At 41.1% G+C, this 14070-nt stretch overlaps 1 protein-coding gene across 2 annotated transcripts in view; it reads left to right on the top strand.

The window, feature by feature from the left end:
- Window positions 1-14070, top strand: part of prkar2aa (protein kinase, cAMP-dependent, regulatory, type II, alpha A) — a 207328-nt gene that overhangs the window by 26583 nt on the left and 166675 nt on the right. The gene's annotated exons all lie outside the window — the stretch shown is intronic.

Below are 14070 nucleotides of genomic sequence, written 5' to 3'. Positions count from 1 at the left end.
AGGGATCTTTTCCAGAATCTGTAAACTTTAGAAAATGAAAATCTATGCATCTGCTATCTCAGTAGCTACTTCTTTTGAGACCCTGGGATGAAGTCCATCAGGACTTGGGAATTGTTATTTCCTTGTGTATCTTCAAGTCACTTTGAGAATCCTATTTAAATTTAGTGAGAGGTCACTGGTATCCACTTGAAATTCAAAATGGCCCACTTAGAGCTTGAGAGGACAGTTGAACTTTGGTTAACTGGGTTCACTAGGACCTCAAGAATCTTGGGAAGATTTATCTAAGGTCGATCATCATGTTTAAGCTTGAGATGTTGGCTTCTGAAATAACCTCGCTTAGTTGTAAGGCAAATTGGGAATAGCTCTGCGGTAATGGGAAACACCCAAATGCACTTGGTTGTTGGCGCCACATGAAAATTGATTTCAGCCTGTGCTGCAAATTTATGGTCTGTTGAATATTGCAGGGCGGATGAACTACCTTTTTAGTACTGGGTGAGACCTCATCAGCAAACTACCATCATGAATTACTTTGCAGTGCTCCCTCAGATTTGCACAAAGCTACTTTCAAAGCTTGCTTGGTAGCTCAACAGTTGGTACATTGAATTTTCAACATTGCTAATCATCATTCATGTCATACTTCACTGTGTACATCAGTGCATCAATACTTGTTAATTGGCTATTAATTCAGAGGCTGAAGTAGAAATTCCATCGTGATCTTTTGAGAATCTGAATTTATTTGTTTGTTTATTTTTCAAGTGAATCGTAACTTCTTTTCAGAGATGAGTCTGTCTTTTATGTAACTTACGTAACTGGTGTAGTTGATTCTGCTTTCTGCAATTGCCAAACTAGCTGTTCAGGCCATCCATCGTCACCACCTCAGGACAAGGACGCAAGAGCAACAAATGCCAACTTTGCTGGTGATACTGAACAATTGTTATGGGGTGGGTGGAAAAATACAGCCCAATATCTTGACAGACTTAGCATTGTAAAGAACACTGGAAATTCTCTGGTCTGGTAGCATCTTTTGAAGAGAAACTGATGACGTTTTGGGTTAAGACTTTGTATTAAAATGATGAATGATCTCTGATCGAAGATCATTGATGTGAAACACTAATTCAGTTTCTCTCTCTATAGCTGCTGCCAGACCTGCTTAATATTGCCATTATTGTCTGCAGTACTTTGCTCTTGTACAAGCACTTGCCACGCTGACTTAACATATATTGCTGTTCCTTCACTGTGGCATGTTCAAAATTCTAAAACACACTTTTTCATTTTGGGAATGGTTTTAATGCAGAACTTATAAAACAAGGGCTATTGTCACCTTGAAAATGAAGATGATCAATAGATGCCTACCTTGCTGGTGACACTTGTCTTAGGAATGCATTGAAACAAAAATTACCCCAGCATCAAGGAATATGGTATTCCCATTTACCAGGTGATTTTGAGCCTCCATGAGATCAAATTTTGATGTTGGTATGGTGAATGATTGAATGAACTGAACACAAAAACTATAAACCATTCCGCTGCACCTTAGCAACCTGAGTCAGTTTGCATCTTTGAGACAGAATTAAGGAAATTGTTAGGGTGTCAGCTCAAATGCTGTGAAACAGAAGGCACCATTTTTCATGCAGGGTATCCCTATGTGTGAGGAATGAAGAAGTAATCTTTCATGTCAGAAACGTATTCAAGCATAAGGTGAACATAAACCACCACTGTACTCAAGTACTCCGCAATCAACCCCCTTTCCCTGTTCTCCTGCCCAACAGCTCATGTCTACCAAATAGAAAAAAATGTTTCTTCATTCCTGTGTCCTTGACATGATATTTACATGTTTCAGATGCTTCAAGTCATGGTCCATGTCTAAGATCTGCAATCACATTTCAAAGTTATTATTAATAGTTAAGATTATAAATAAGTTTCACATGTACCCTGTCTACTTGGGCTGTTTAAACATCTTGAGGCTTCTTTCCTGCTCTGCTAGGCTGGATGTTGCCAAAAATTAAACTGTCTTCTGCTGATAAGGATCTCCTGAGCTAGACCTGTTCATGCCCTCTGGTCATTTGTCTCTGTAGACAGTAAAAGTTCCACTTCGTAAACACTTCCAATGGTCTTCATCGATAACCTTTCTTGTAATGTAGCTTACAGCACATTATTTCTTCGAAATGCGGTCTTTAGCTCACTGTTCCAAATGACTTGCTGCCTGTTTCTTCTTTTTATTGTAAAAATATCAATCTTCACAATATTAAAAATCAAAAATGCATTTACCTTTCCTTTACAATCCAAATACACAAAACAATATTATAAATTTTCATTACGAGGTCCAAATTGTATTTTTCATTTGTTGAAGCAGTGAACCCCATCTTTGTTCACAATCTCAATGAATCCTTAGAACATGTCCTCTATTTCAAAACTTCTAGGAACTCTGATGTGACTCCTCCAGGATCTTGTCCAAAAAAAAAGACATGATGACAGACCAAATGACTTTTGGAAGCGCTACATGCAAGCAACGTGACATAAGCTGAGTGTGAAATTTAGCCAGTTCTGAATAGTAGATGAGTACAAGATTAGGATGACTTGCCATGCAATTTCAGGGCATGTACCTGAAAACCAGCCATGCTTACCAACCAAGGACCGTTCACAGTGGTCAGATTAGGAAAGCTTTTACACCTGACTGAAAATCAGATAGAAACTCAATTAGATTTTAAACTTCACCTGGACGTAAAGAAATACCAAGCAATCTGGTGCCTATTATCAGAAGCATGTGTGCTGTAAACAACAACAAATTACCATAACCCATAAACTTAAATTACTTTTTGCAAAAAGCAAAGCCAAATCAACAAATATCAATGTGCAAATGTTGTGGTCCCAAAATAAGGTGACAGCCTTAAGTTGGACTGGTAACATTCCAGTAATGTCAAATCTTTGTTTCAAAATACAGACCTACTGAGCAAATTGTTTTTAGCAGAGAATTCAGTGAAGCAATATACAAATGGGATGTGAAAACCAGATTTACAGTGCACTTTATGAAGTAACTGGCCTAATGACATTCCTTCAGATAGAATTAGTGGAGCATGTCCAAAGCCTCTCACCAGATTTGTATTTCATCAGTATCCTCTGCTTCAGTTTATTTCAGAGGATGAAATTTCACTTTAGGAGATGCTGATGTCAGATTCTTGTTCTTGACATTGTACTTAAAATATTTTTGACGTGAAGTTAACGATAACATTAGATTCCACAACGAAAGTGCACTCGAACATGAGTATATTCATTTCTTGCTAAAAGAAACAAAGTTTCCTCTATAAAAGTGTCAGTTACATCAATTTGCACTGCTATAATCAATGGAAAAATGCTTCTGATTGCTGGAACTAATGAGGAATGCAGCAAAGATTTTTTTTAATGGCAACTGGATGATCTCTTATCATTTTATCTTAAATTGCTTTTCGCAGATGTCTTTGGTCTCATTGTGTTTTTTTCTGAGGTCCTTAAGCACATGATGCAACGCAACACACCAACTTCTGTAAACAACCAATGAAATTTTATTAAGCACCATACAGTACAAACTTTCTGGAGGGACCTTTAACACACACACCTTGTAGGGCTTATGGGGTTCTGGCAAAAGGTTTCCTTGAACAAAGGAAACTGTCCTTCCTTTATACAAAATCTTTACATTGCAGTTGGTAATGCCCACCAGACAACTCCCAGTTAATCTCTTCACAGTCACATGCCACTGAAGATACAATGCAGTGACCACCTTACCTTCAGAAACAATGTAATGCAAATCATCCCTTAGTGGCTAGATCTGGTGTGAATTGTACTTTTTTTGTTGAACTATAGGTGAGTAGTCAGATTCCAACTGCAATGCTCCTATTGATTTCTGAATAGAGGATGAAAATGTAAATAGCTCTGAATGGCAAGGAAATGGCCATGTAAACCTTCCACACTTCACCTATTAGACAAAGACACATCACCCCCCCCCAGGCATTCAATTTCTTGCAGATCAGCAGAGCAAATTAACTCTTAACATCACATAATTGCCTAATTATATATGCCGCCCTTGCCATTCTGTTAAGTTGTCTTTATGTACTTGTTTGCATACATTGGTTAAACTGTCAATCTAATTCCCTTTTTCATTCATTTGCAAAGCATATGGCATAAAATCCATGGATGGAACATAAATATTTAAGCCACTTGCTCTGAACTCAAGATTTTGAAAGACCTTTTTGTTTTGGGGTAATATGTCGCTGGGAAGACCAGCATTTTATTACCCATCCCGGATGTCTTTGAGAAGGTGGCACTGGGGCTTCCACAACAAATTGGCTTTCTCAGCCAATTTGGACAACAATTAGAAGCTGACATTGTGTTGTACTGGAGTCAACTGTGAACTTGCTAAGAATGGCAGTTTTTTTTTATCCTTTAAATGGGATAAGAATTATGCCAGCAATAATAGAATTTGTTGCCTCTCCCTAATTGTCCTTGAGAGGGTAATGGTTAGCCAACTTCATGAATCATTGCAGTCCTTTTGGCATAGATATATCCACAGTGCTATGAGGAAAGGAGTTTTGGGATTTTGATACAGTACCAGTGAAGGAACAGCAATTTTTTTGTTTTTGGTCCTCTCTTGGTAAGATAATGTGTGCAGCTGGTAACTGTCCTGTGTCTGTCGAGATGGTTGATGACATTGGTTTGTCTAAGAAGCTGCAATGCCTCTTGTAGATTAGACACACTACTGTTACCATGTGTCAGTGGTAGAGTGAATGAATGTTCAAGGTGGTGGGTAGGGCCTAGGTAATTATAGAATTCCTACAGTGTGGAAATAGGCCGTTGGTCCAACAAGTCCACCTTGACTTGATTAAGGATAGTATTACTGCTGTACTTAGAGGATATTCCTGGGAATATGTGCAGGGAAGTAATTTGAGTGGAACTGAGAAAAAAATACATGGCTTATCACTTTATTGTAATTGTATTGTAGATCCCCTAATAGTCAGCGGGAAATTGAGAAACTAATTTGTAAGGAGATCTTGGTTATCTGTAAGAATAATAGGATGGTATTGGTAGGGGATTTGAACTTTCCAAACATAGACTGGGACTGCCATAGTGTTAAGGGTTTAGATGGAGAGGAATTTAAGTGTGTACAAGACAATTTTCTGATTTGGTATGTGGATGTACCTACCGGAGAAGGTGAAAAACTTGACCTACTCTTGGGGAAATAAGGCAGGGCAGGTGACTGAGGTGTCAGTGGGGGAGCACTTTTGGGCCAGCAACCATAATTCTATTAGGTTTAAAATAGTGATGGAAAAGGATAGACCAGATCTAAAAGTTGAAGTTCTAAATTGGAGAAAGGCCAATTTTGATGGTATTAGGCAAGAACTTTCAAAAGCTGATCGGGGCAGATGTTAGCAGGTAAAGGGACGGCTGGAAAATAGGAAGCCTTCAGAAATAAGATAACGAGAATCCAGAGACAGTATATTCCAGTTAGGGTGACAGGAAAGGCTGGTAGGTATAGGGAATGCTGGATGACTAATGAAATTGAGGGTTTGGTTAAAAAGAAGGAAGCGTATGTCAGGTGTAGACAGGAGAATTTGAGTGAATCTTTAGAGTATAAAGGCAGTCTGAGTATACTGAAGAGGGAAATCAGGAGGGAAAAAAGGGGACATGAGATAGCTTTGGCAAATTAGAATTAAGGAGAATCCAAAGTGTTTTTACAAATACGTTAAGAACAAAATGGTAACTAGGGAGCGAATAGGGCCCCTCAAAGATCAGCAAGGCAGCTGATATGTGGAGCTGTAGGAGATGAGGTGATACACTAAACGAGTATTTTGCATCAGTGTTCACTGTGGAGAAGGACATGGACGATACAGAATGTGGGGAAATAGATGGTGTCATCTTGAAAACATCTCAAAACTTCAGAGGAGGAAGTGCTGAATGTCTTGAAATGCATAAAGGTGGATAAATCCCCAGGACCTGATCAGGTGTACCTTAGAACTCTGTGGGAAGCTAGAGAAGTGATTGCTGGGCCTCTTGCTAAGATATCTGTATCATCAATAGTCACAGATGAGGTGCCGGAAGACTGGAGGTTGGCAAACATGATGCCACTGTTTAAAAAGGATGGTAAAGACAAGCCAGGGAACTATAGACCGGTGAGCCTGACCTCAGTGGTGGGCAAGTTGTTGGAGGGAATCCTGAGGGACAGGATGTACATGTATTTGGAAAGGCAAGGACTGATTAGGGAGAGTCAGCATGGCTTTGTGTGTGGGAAATCATGTCTCACAAACTTGAATGAGTTTTTTGATGAAGTAACAAAGAAGATTGATGAGGGCAGAGCGGTAGATGTGATCTATATGGACTTCAGTAAGGCCTTCGACAAGGTTCCCCATGGGAGACTAGCAAGGTTCGATCTCATGGAATACTGGGAGAACTAGCCATTTGGATAAAGAACTGTCTCAAAGGTAGAAGGCAGGGTGGTGGTGATGGATTGTTTTTCAGACTGGAGGCCTGTGACCAGTGGAGTGCCACAAGGATCAGTGCTGGGCCCTCTACTTTTTGTCATTTACATAAATGATTTGGATGCGAGCATAAGAGGTACAGTTAGTAAGTTTGCAGATGACACCAAAATTGCAGGTGTAGTGGACAGTGAAGAAGGTTACCTCCGATTACAACAGAATCTGGGCCAATGGGCTGAGAAGTGGCAGGTGGAGTTTAATTCAGATAAATGCAAGGTGCTGCATTTTGGGAAAGCAAATCTTAGCAAGACCTATACACTTAATGGTAAGGTTCTAGGGAGTATTGCTGAACAAAGAGACCCTGGAGTGCAGGTCAATAGCTCCTTGAAAGTGGAGTCGCAGGTAGATAGGATAGTGAAGAAGGTGTTTGGTATGCTTTCCTTTATTGGTCAGAGTATTGAGTATAGGAGTTGGGAGGTCATGTTGCGGCTGTACAGGACATTGATTATGCCACTGTTGGAATATTGAGTGCAATTCTGGGTCTCCTTCCTATCAGAAAGATGTAGTGAAACTTGAAAGGGTTCAGAAAAGGTGTTGCCAGGGTTGGAGGATCTGAGCTATATAGGGAGAGGCTGAACAGGCTGGAGCTGTTTTCCCTGGAGCGTCTGAGGCTGAGGGGTGACCTTATAGAGGTTTACAAAATTGAGGGGCATGGATAGGATAAGTAGACAAAGTCTTTTCCCTGGGGTCGGGGAGTCCAGAACTAGAGGGCATGGATTTAGGGTGGGAGGGGAAAGATATAAAAGAGACCCAAGGGGCAACTTTTTCACGCAGAGGGTGGTACGTGTATGGAATGAGCTGCCAGAGGATGTGGTGGAGGCTGGTACAATTGCAACATTTAAGAGGCATTTGGATGAGTATATGAATAGGAAGGGCTTGGAGGGATATGGGCTGGGTGCTGGCAGGTGGGACTAGATTGGGTTAGGATATCTGGTCGGCATGGACAGGTTGGACCGAAGGGTCTGTTACCATGCTGTACATCTCTGACTCGAATACCGTAACTAGACTGTAGAATGCAGTAAAACGCCTAAATTAAATTCCTTTTAGTTTATATACAAAATAAATCTGTGTGGGTAGGCTTAGAAAGCACAAAGTCCAGATAACATCTGTCAGACTGTTTGACACAACTATCTATTATTTTAACAATGCACATGACTGCACTGGACAAGAAGTCAGTTTAATCTGAAAAATAGTTCTGGAGAGAGAAATGGTTAAAATACAGAGGTCAGAAGATTCTCTATATTATTCTAAACTGAAAAGGATTATATAAACTGGCAATAGTTTTAAATGAATAAATACTAGAACAGGCACGGAGGTTTCAGTAACAGGGTGAAACACCAAGGCCATCAAGCTGCAAAAACAAAACTCCAAAGACGATTCCAAGAAGGGGTTTAAAATAAGTGGCACTAAAGGCTAGGTCAGCTACAAGTCAACTGTCAGTGAGCAAAGAACCTTGGAATTTGACATGAACGTCTGCATTGGAGGAGAATCTTACCGCCTAAAGATAGACAAATGTTACAAGTATCCCAAGAGGCCATGCTCCAGTTCAACGGCAATTGGAGACACTCCATGTGTATTGCTTGAATAAAACAAGTTCGATACAACAATAAACTTGGCTAAAAGACAACAACAATAGGAACAGGGAAAATCCGCGAGTTTGAAATTTTGAATGGGTTTGTAATTTGGAAGTCAAAAGGCTGATAGCAAAACAAGTGACCATCTAGCTTTGGATTGTGTTAAAAACATACATGCGTTCCCTACGTTCTTTTGGGAGGTCAGCGGCATGCAGTTCTAAAAAACGTTTTTCCCTGAAGGGTCAGAAGCTGAAGAGAGTGACCTTATACAGGTTTATAAAATCATTAAGAGCATGGAGTGAATCAGTAGAGTTTATGAAGTCATTATGGATATTGATAGGAAAAAAAGACCATTTTCTATTCACCCTAAGTTGGGGCAGTCCAAAATTAGAGGGCATTGGTTTAAAATGAGAGGGGAAGATTTAAAAGGGACCTAAGACCGTGTGGAGATGGTGCATGTATGGAATGAGTTAGAGGATGTGGTGGATGCAGTTACAATTATAAATATTTAAAAGGCATCTGGAGTGTTTTGGAATACTCCACTTACCCAGAGAGGACCAAAAACAAAAAAATTGCTGTTCCTTCACTGGTACTGTATCAAAATCCCGAAACTCTTCTTTGTTACTTCATCAAAAAACTCAATCAAGTTTGTGAGACATGATTTCCCATGCACAAAGCCATGTTGACTATCCCTAATCAGTCCTTGCCTTTCCATATACATGTACATCCTGTCTCTCAGGATTCCCTCCAACAACTTGCCCATCACCGAGGTTACACTCACCGGTCTACAGTTCCCTGGCTTGTCTTTACCGCCCTTCTTAAACAGTGGCACCACATTAGCCAACCTCCAGTCTTCCGGCACCTCACCTGTGACTATCGATGATACAGATATCTCCGCAAGAGGCCCAGCAATCACTTCTCTAGCTTCCCACAGAGTTCTAAGGTACACCTGATCAGGGGATTTATCCACTTTTAACCATTTCAAGACATCCAGCAGTTCCTCCTCGGTAATCTGGACATTTTGCAAGATGTCACCATCTATTTCCCTACAGTCTATATCTTCCATATCCTTTTCCACAGTAAATACTGATGCAAAATATTCATTTAGTATCTTCCCCCATTTTCTGTGGCACCACGCAAAGACCACCTTGCTGATCTTTGAGGGGCCCTATTCTCTCCCTAGTTACCCTATTGTCCTTAATATATTTGTAAAAACCCTTTTTGGATTCTGCTTAATTCTCTTTGCCAAAGCTATCTCATGTCCCTGTTTTGCCCTCCTGATTTCCCTCTTAAGTAAACTCCTACTTTCTTTATATTCTTCTTAGGATTCACTCGATCTATCCTGTCTATACCTGACATATGCTTCCTTCTTTTTCTTAACCAAACCCTCAATTTCTTTAGTCATCCAGCATTCCCTATACCTACCAGCCTTCCCTTTCACCCTGACAGGAATATTCTTTCTTTTGGATTCTGGTTAGCTCATTTCTAAAGCCTTCCCATTTTCCAGCCGTCCCTTTACCTGTGAACATCTGCCTCCAATCAGCTTTTGAAAGATCTTGCCTAATACCATCAAAATTGGCCTTTCTCCAATTTAGAACTTCAACTTTTAGATCTGGTCTATCCTTTTCCATCACTATTTTAAAATGAATAGAATTATGGTTGCTGGCCCCAAAGTGCTCCCCCACTGACACCTCAGTCACCCGCCCTGCCTTATTTCCCAAGAGTAGGTTTAGTTTTGCAACTTGGAGGAGAAATTGAGGTCTGCAGATGCTGGAGATCAGAGCTAAAAATGTGTTGCTGGAAAAGCGCAGCAGGTCAGGCAGCATCCAGGGAACAGGAGAATCGACGTTTCGGGCATAACTGAAGAAGGGCTTATGCCCGAAACGTTGATTCTCCTGTTCCCTGGATGCTGCCTGACCTGCTGCGCTTTTCCAGCAACACATTTTTAGCTTAGATTTGCAACTTCTCTAGCAGGTACATCCACATACTGAATCAGAAAATGTTCTTGTACACACTTGAGAAATTCCTCTCCATCTAAACCTTTAATACTGTGGCAGTCTGAGTCTATGTTTGGAAAGTTAAAATCCCTTACCATAACTACCCTATTATTCTTACAGATAGCTGAGATCTCCTTGCAAGTTTGTTTCTCAATTTCCCTCTGACTATTGGGGAGTCTATAATACAATCCCAATAAGGTGATCATCCCTTTCTTGTTTCTCAGTTCCACCCAAATAACTTCCTTGGATGTATTTCCAGGAATATCCTCCCTCAGCACAGCTGTAATGCTATCCCTTATCAAAAACGCCAATCCCCCTCCTCTCTTTCCTCCCTTTCTATCCTTCCTGTCGTATTTGTATCCTGGAACATTAAGCTGCCAGTCCTGCCCATCCCTGAGCCATGTTTCCATAATTGCGATGATATCCCAGTCCCATGTTCCTAACCATGCCCTGAGTTCATCTGCCTTCCCTGTTAGGCCCCTTGCATTGAAATAAATGCAGTTTAATTTATTAGTCCTACCTTGTCCCTGCCTGCCCTGACTGTTTGACTCACTTCTGTTCTCAGCTGTACTAGTCTCAGATCGATCTCTTTCCTCGCTATCTCCCTGGGTCGTACCCCCCCACCTTACTAGTTTAAATCCTCCCAAGCAATTCTAGCAAATTTCCCTGCCAGTATATTAGTCCCCTTCCAATTTAGGTGCAATCCGTCCTTCTTGTACAGGTACCCCAAAAGAGATTCCAGTGATCCAAAAATGTGAATCCTTCTCCCATACACCAGCTCCTCAGCCATGCATTCATCTGCTCTATCCTCGTATTCCTGCCCTCACTAGCTCGTAGCACTGGGAGTAATCCAGATATTACTACCCTTGAGGACCTATTGTTAGGTCTGAGGTTCATTCATGGTTTGCACGTGCACTACCCTGAGTGCTGAAAAGTGAGGAAGAAAAGCATGCATTTACATATCATATTTCACAACTGTGGGATTTTCTAAAGCTATGTACAACTTTTGAAGTACTATTTGAAGTGTAATCACTTGTTCGTAATATAGAAAATGCCCAGCCACCTTTACACATAGTGGACTCCTAATGAACAGATAATGCCAGTTAATTGGTATTTGTGATATTGATTTGAAGTATAAATATTGGACAGGTGACCAGGAATAATTCCTAATCTTAGTTGAAATAACTTTTTGGGATTGTTTATGTCTTGCTTAGAGAGCAGTCTTTAACTTAAATATCTCATTAACTAATGCCTCATTTGTAAGACCATACACCTGACAGCACTGCTCTGGAGTATTGACTGAGATTTAGTGCCGCAGTCTCGAGTGGTATTTGAACCTATAGTCTGTGATTTAGGTGAGAATAATACCAGTTGAGTTGCTAATAGAGCTGGAAGTTGTCTAGACTCAAGGCTGCAGACCTGATGTCTGGTCTGTGTTGAATTTTTGATCTTCACGGAGGGCACAATGAAGTGCGTTGTAGATGACCATTCCACTGGCTTAAGATTGGAGTATGAGATAGAAGGAAACTCGTGATCTTTACCAAAAACAGAAATTGCTGAAAAAACTCAGCAGGTCTGGCAGCATCTAAGGAGAGAAAGCAGAATTAAAATTTTGGATCCAGTGACCCTTCGACAGCCTTTTCTTGATCCTTTTCCACTGACTGGTAATGCAACGTGTTCGTTGGTACATGTCATGAGAGCAGAACTGTGAGGCCCTCCATTTGATAGCTTTTTTTGGCATTTGTTGTCAAACTGGACAGAGTGCAAAGCCTAGATACTGGAGGTTCTGTTCATCTACAGTTGTAAACCCATTGCCTAGAAGATCAAGGGAACAGTGCAAAGAAATACTTTTCCTTGATTGCAGGGCTTTGTGACTTTAAAAAATAAGTTAATGTATTACCTTGTAACTTCTTTTTTGAATTAGGAATGCCAGGTTCAAAATCTGGTCAATTGCCCGAAGTTGCAATGAAGTTTAGTGTTGTGCACCGAACAGGTGAGCTGCAGTCCGTGCTTTGAGTTCCTGCCAGAGGTTGGTGGCGTCACAACAAAGTCCAGGTGTTACTGATAATAATCCTTTTACAAATAAGTTACAAGTCTTTTAGGGCTGATTACTGTCCAAATACAGTTTTTATTTGCAGGTGCACTTTAGGTAGTGTCTATATTAACTTCTGTGAAATGTAATTGTAGATTGAAATTATTAATGGAGGGGGAAAAAAAACTAAATGGCCCAAAGTAATTTTATTTGAGCAATACAAACAGGTACTACATATTAAAAGTGATATTAAACAACTGGTGACTTGCGACTGAAACATATCACACAAACCTATCAAGATTCTTGAACAAAAGAACGCATTACATGAGAGAGACAATCCATTGTTGACGTTTTCACTGAGGCATATGACAAAACATCCAGAAAACAAAGGTTCTCGACCAGCCCCACTTTTACCTCTCAACATTACCCCAAATAACCATCAAAACCTAAGGTGAGCTCTGAGAAAATGTCAATCATTTCTTCTACCTCCAGTGCCTCATTTTGGCAGGAACCGATATCATTAGATTAGATTACTTAGTGGGGAAGCAGGCCCTAAGGGGGCCACACCGACCCACCAAAGCGCAACCCACCCAGACTCATTCCCCTACATTTACCCCTTCACCTAACACTACGGGCAATTTAGCATGGCCAATTCGCCTAACCTGCACACTTATGGATTGTGGGAGGAAACTGGAGCACCCGGAGGAAACCCACGCAGACACTGGGAGAATGTGCAAATTCCACGCCGAGTCGCCTGAGGAAGGAATTGAACCCGGGTCTCCGGTGCTGTGAGGCAGCAGTGCTAATCACTGTGCCACCGTGCCGCCCACTAATGATGATGAAATCCGACATCTTCTCCAATGCACCAGTGTAGTCTTTGGATGCCTGATAAACAGTATGTTTGAATAATGGTGGATGCTGAAAGCAACGCATTTTACCTTCAACTCTACACACTTAATGGTAAGGTCATGTGGAGTGTTGCTGAACAGAGACCTTGGCATGCAGGTTCATAGCTCCTTGATAGTGGAATCACAGGTTGACAGGCCGTTTGGTATGCTTGCCTTCATTGACCAATGCATTGAGTAAAGAAGTTGGGAGGTCATGCTGTGGCTGTACAGGCCATTGGTAAGGCCACTTTTGGAATATTGTATGCAGCTCTGCCCTCTCTGCTGTGGGATGGATGTTGTGAAACTTGAAAGGGTTCAGAAAAGATTGACAAGGATATTGCTGGGATTGGAGGGTTTGAGCTATTGGGAGAGGCATGAATGGGCTGGGGCTAGTTTTTCCTAGAGTTTCAGAAGCTGATGGGGTGATCTTCTGGAAATTTATAAAATCATGAGGGGCACATACAGTGTAAATAGAAAAGTTCTTTTCTCTGGGGTGGGGAAGTCCAGAACTAGAGGGCATATCTTTAGATTGAAAGGGGAAAGATATAAAAGAGACCTAAGAGGCAACTTTTTCACGCAAAGGGTGGTACGTGTACGGTATGAGCTGCCAGAGGAAGTGGTGCAGGCTGGTACAATTGCAACATTTAAAAGGCATTTGGATGGGTATATGAATAGGATGGGGTTAGAGGGATATGGGCTAAACGTTGGCATGTGGGATGAGATTAATTTAGCATATCTGGTTGGCATAGACTAGTTGGACCGTAAGGTCTGTTTCCACGCTGTACTCTGACTGTAACTTCACTGACCGTTTCTCCCCTTGAAATCTCCTCCACCCAGTGTAGATGGCCTTCTTGCCAGCATGGTTGTTAATGGCGAGACAGCACATCTAAAGAGTACTGAAATGTGGTGAGAGTTTTTGTTTCTACCACCCTTTTCTTTCTTTTTTAAAAAAAAGGAGCAGGAGCAGGATATTCAGCCTTTGAACCTGCTCTGCCTTTCATTATGATCATGCTGAACATCCAACTCACTAGCTTGTTCTCCCACTTCCACCCCCCTCATATCCTTTTGATGTCTTTAGCT

Source organism: Chiloscyllium plagiosum, unplaced genomic scaffold (genome assembly GCF_037043375.1).
Source record: "Chiloscyllium plagiosum isolate Xiang-an unplaced genomic scaffold, Cpla_swu_hap1 HiC_scaffold_14, whole genome shotgun sequence".
Taxonomy (NCBI): Eukaryota; Metazoa; Chordata; class Chondrichthyes; order Orectolobiformes; family Hemiscylliidae; genus Chiloscyllium; species Chiloscyllium plagiosum.
Note: the sequence above shows the minus strand (reverse complement) of the source record. Positions and strands in the feature narration are given on the sequence as shown.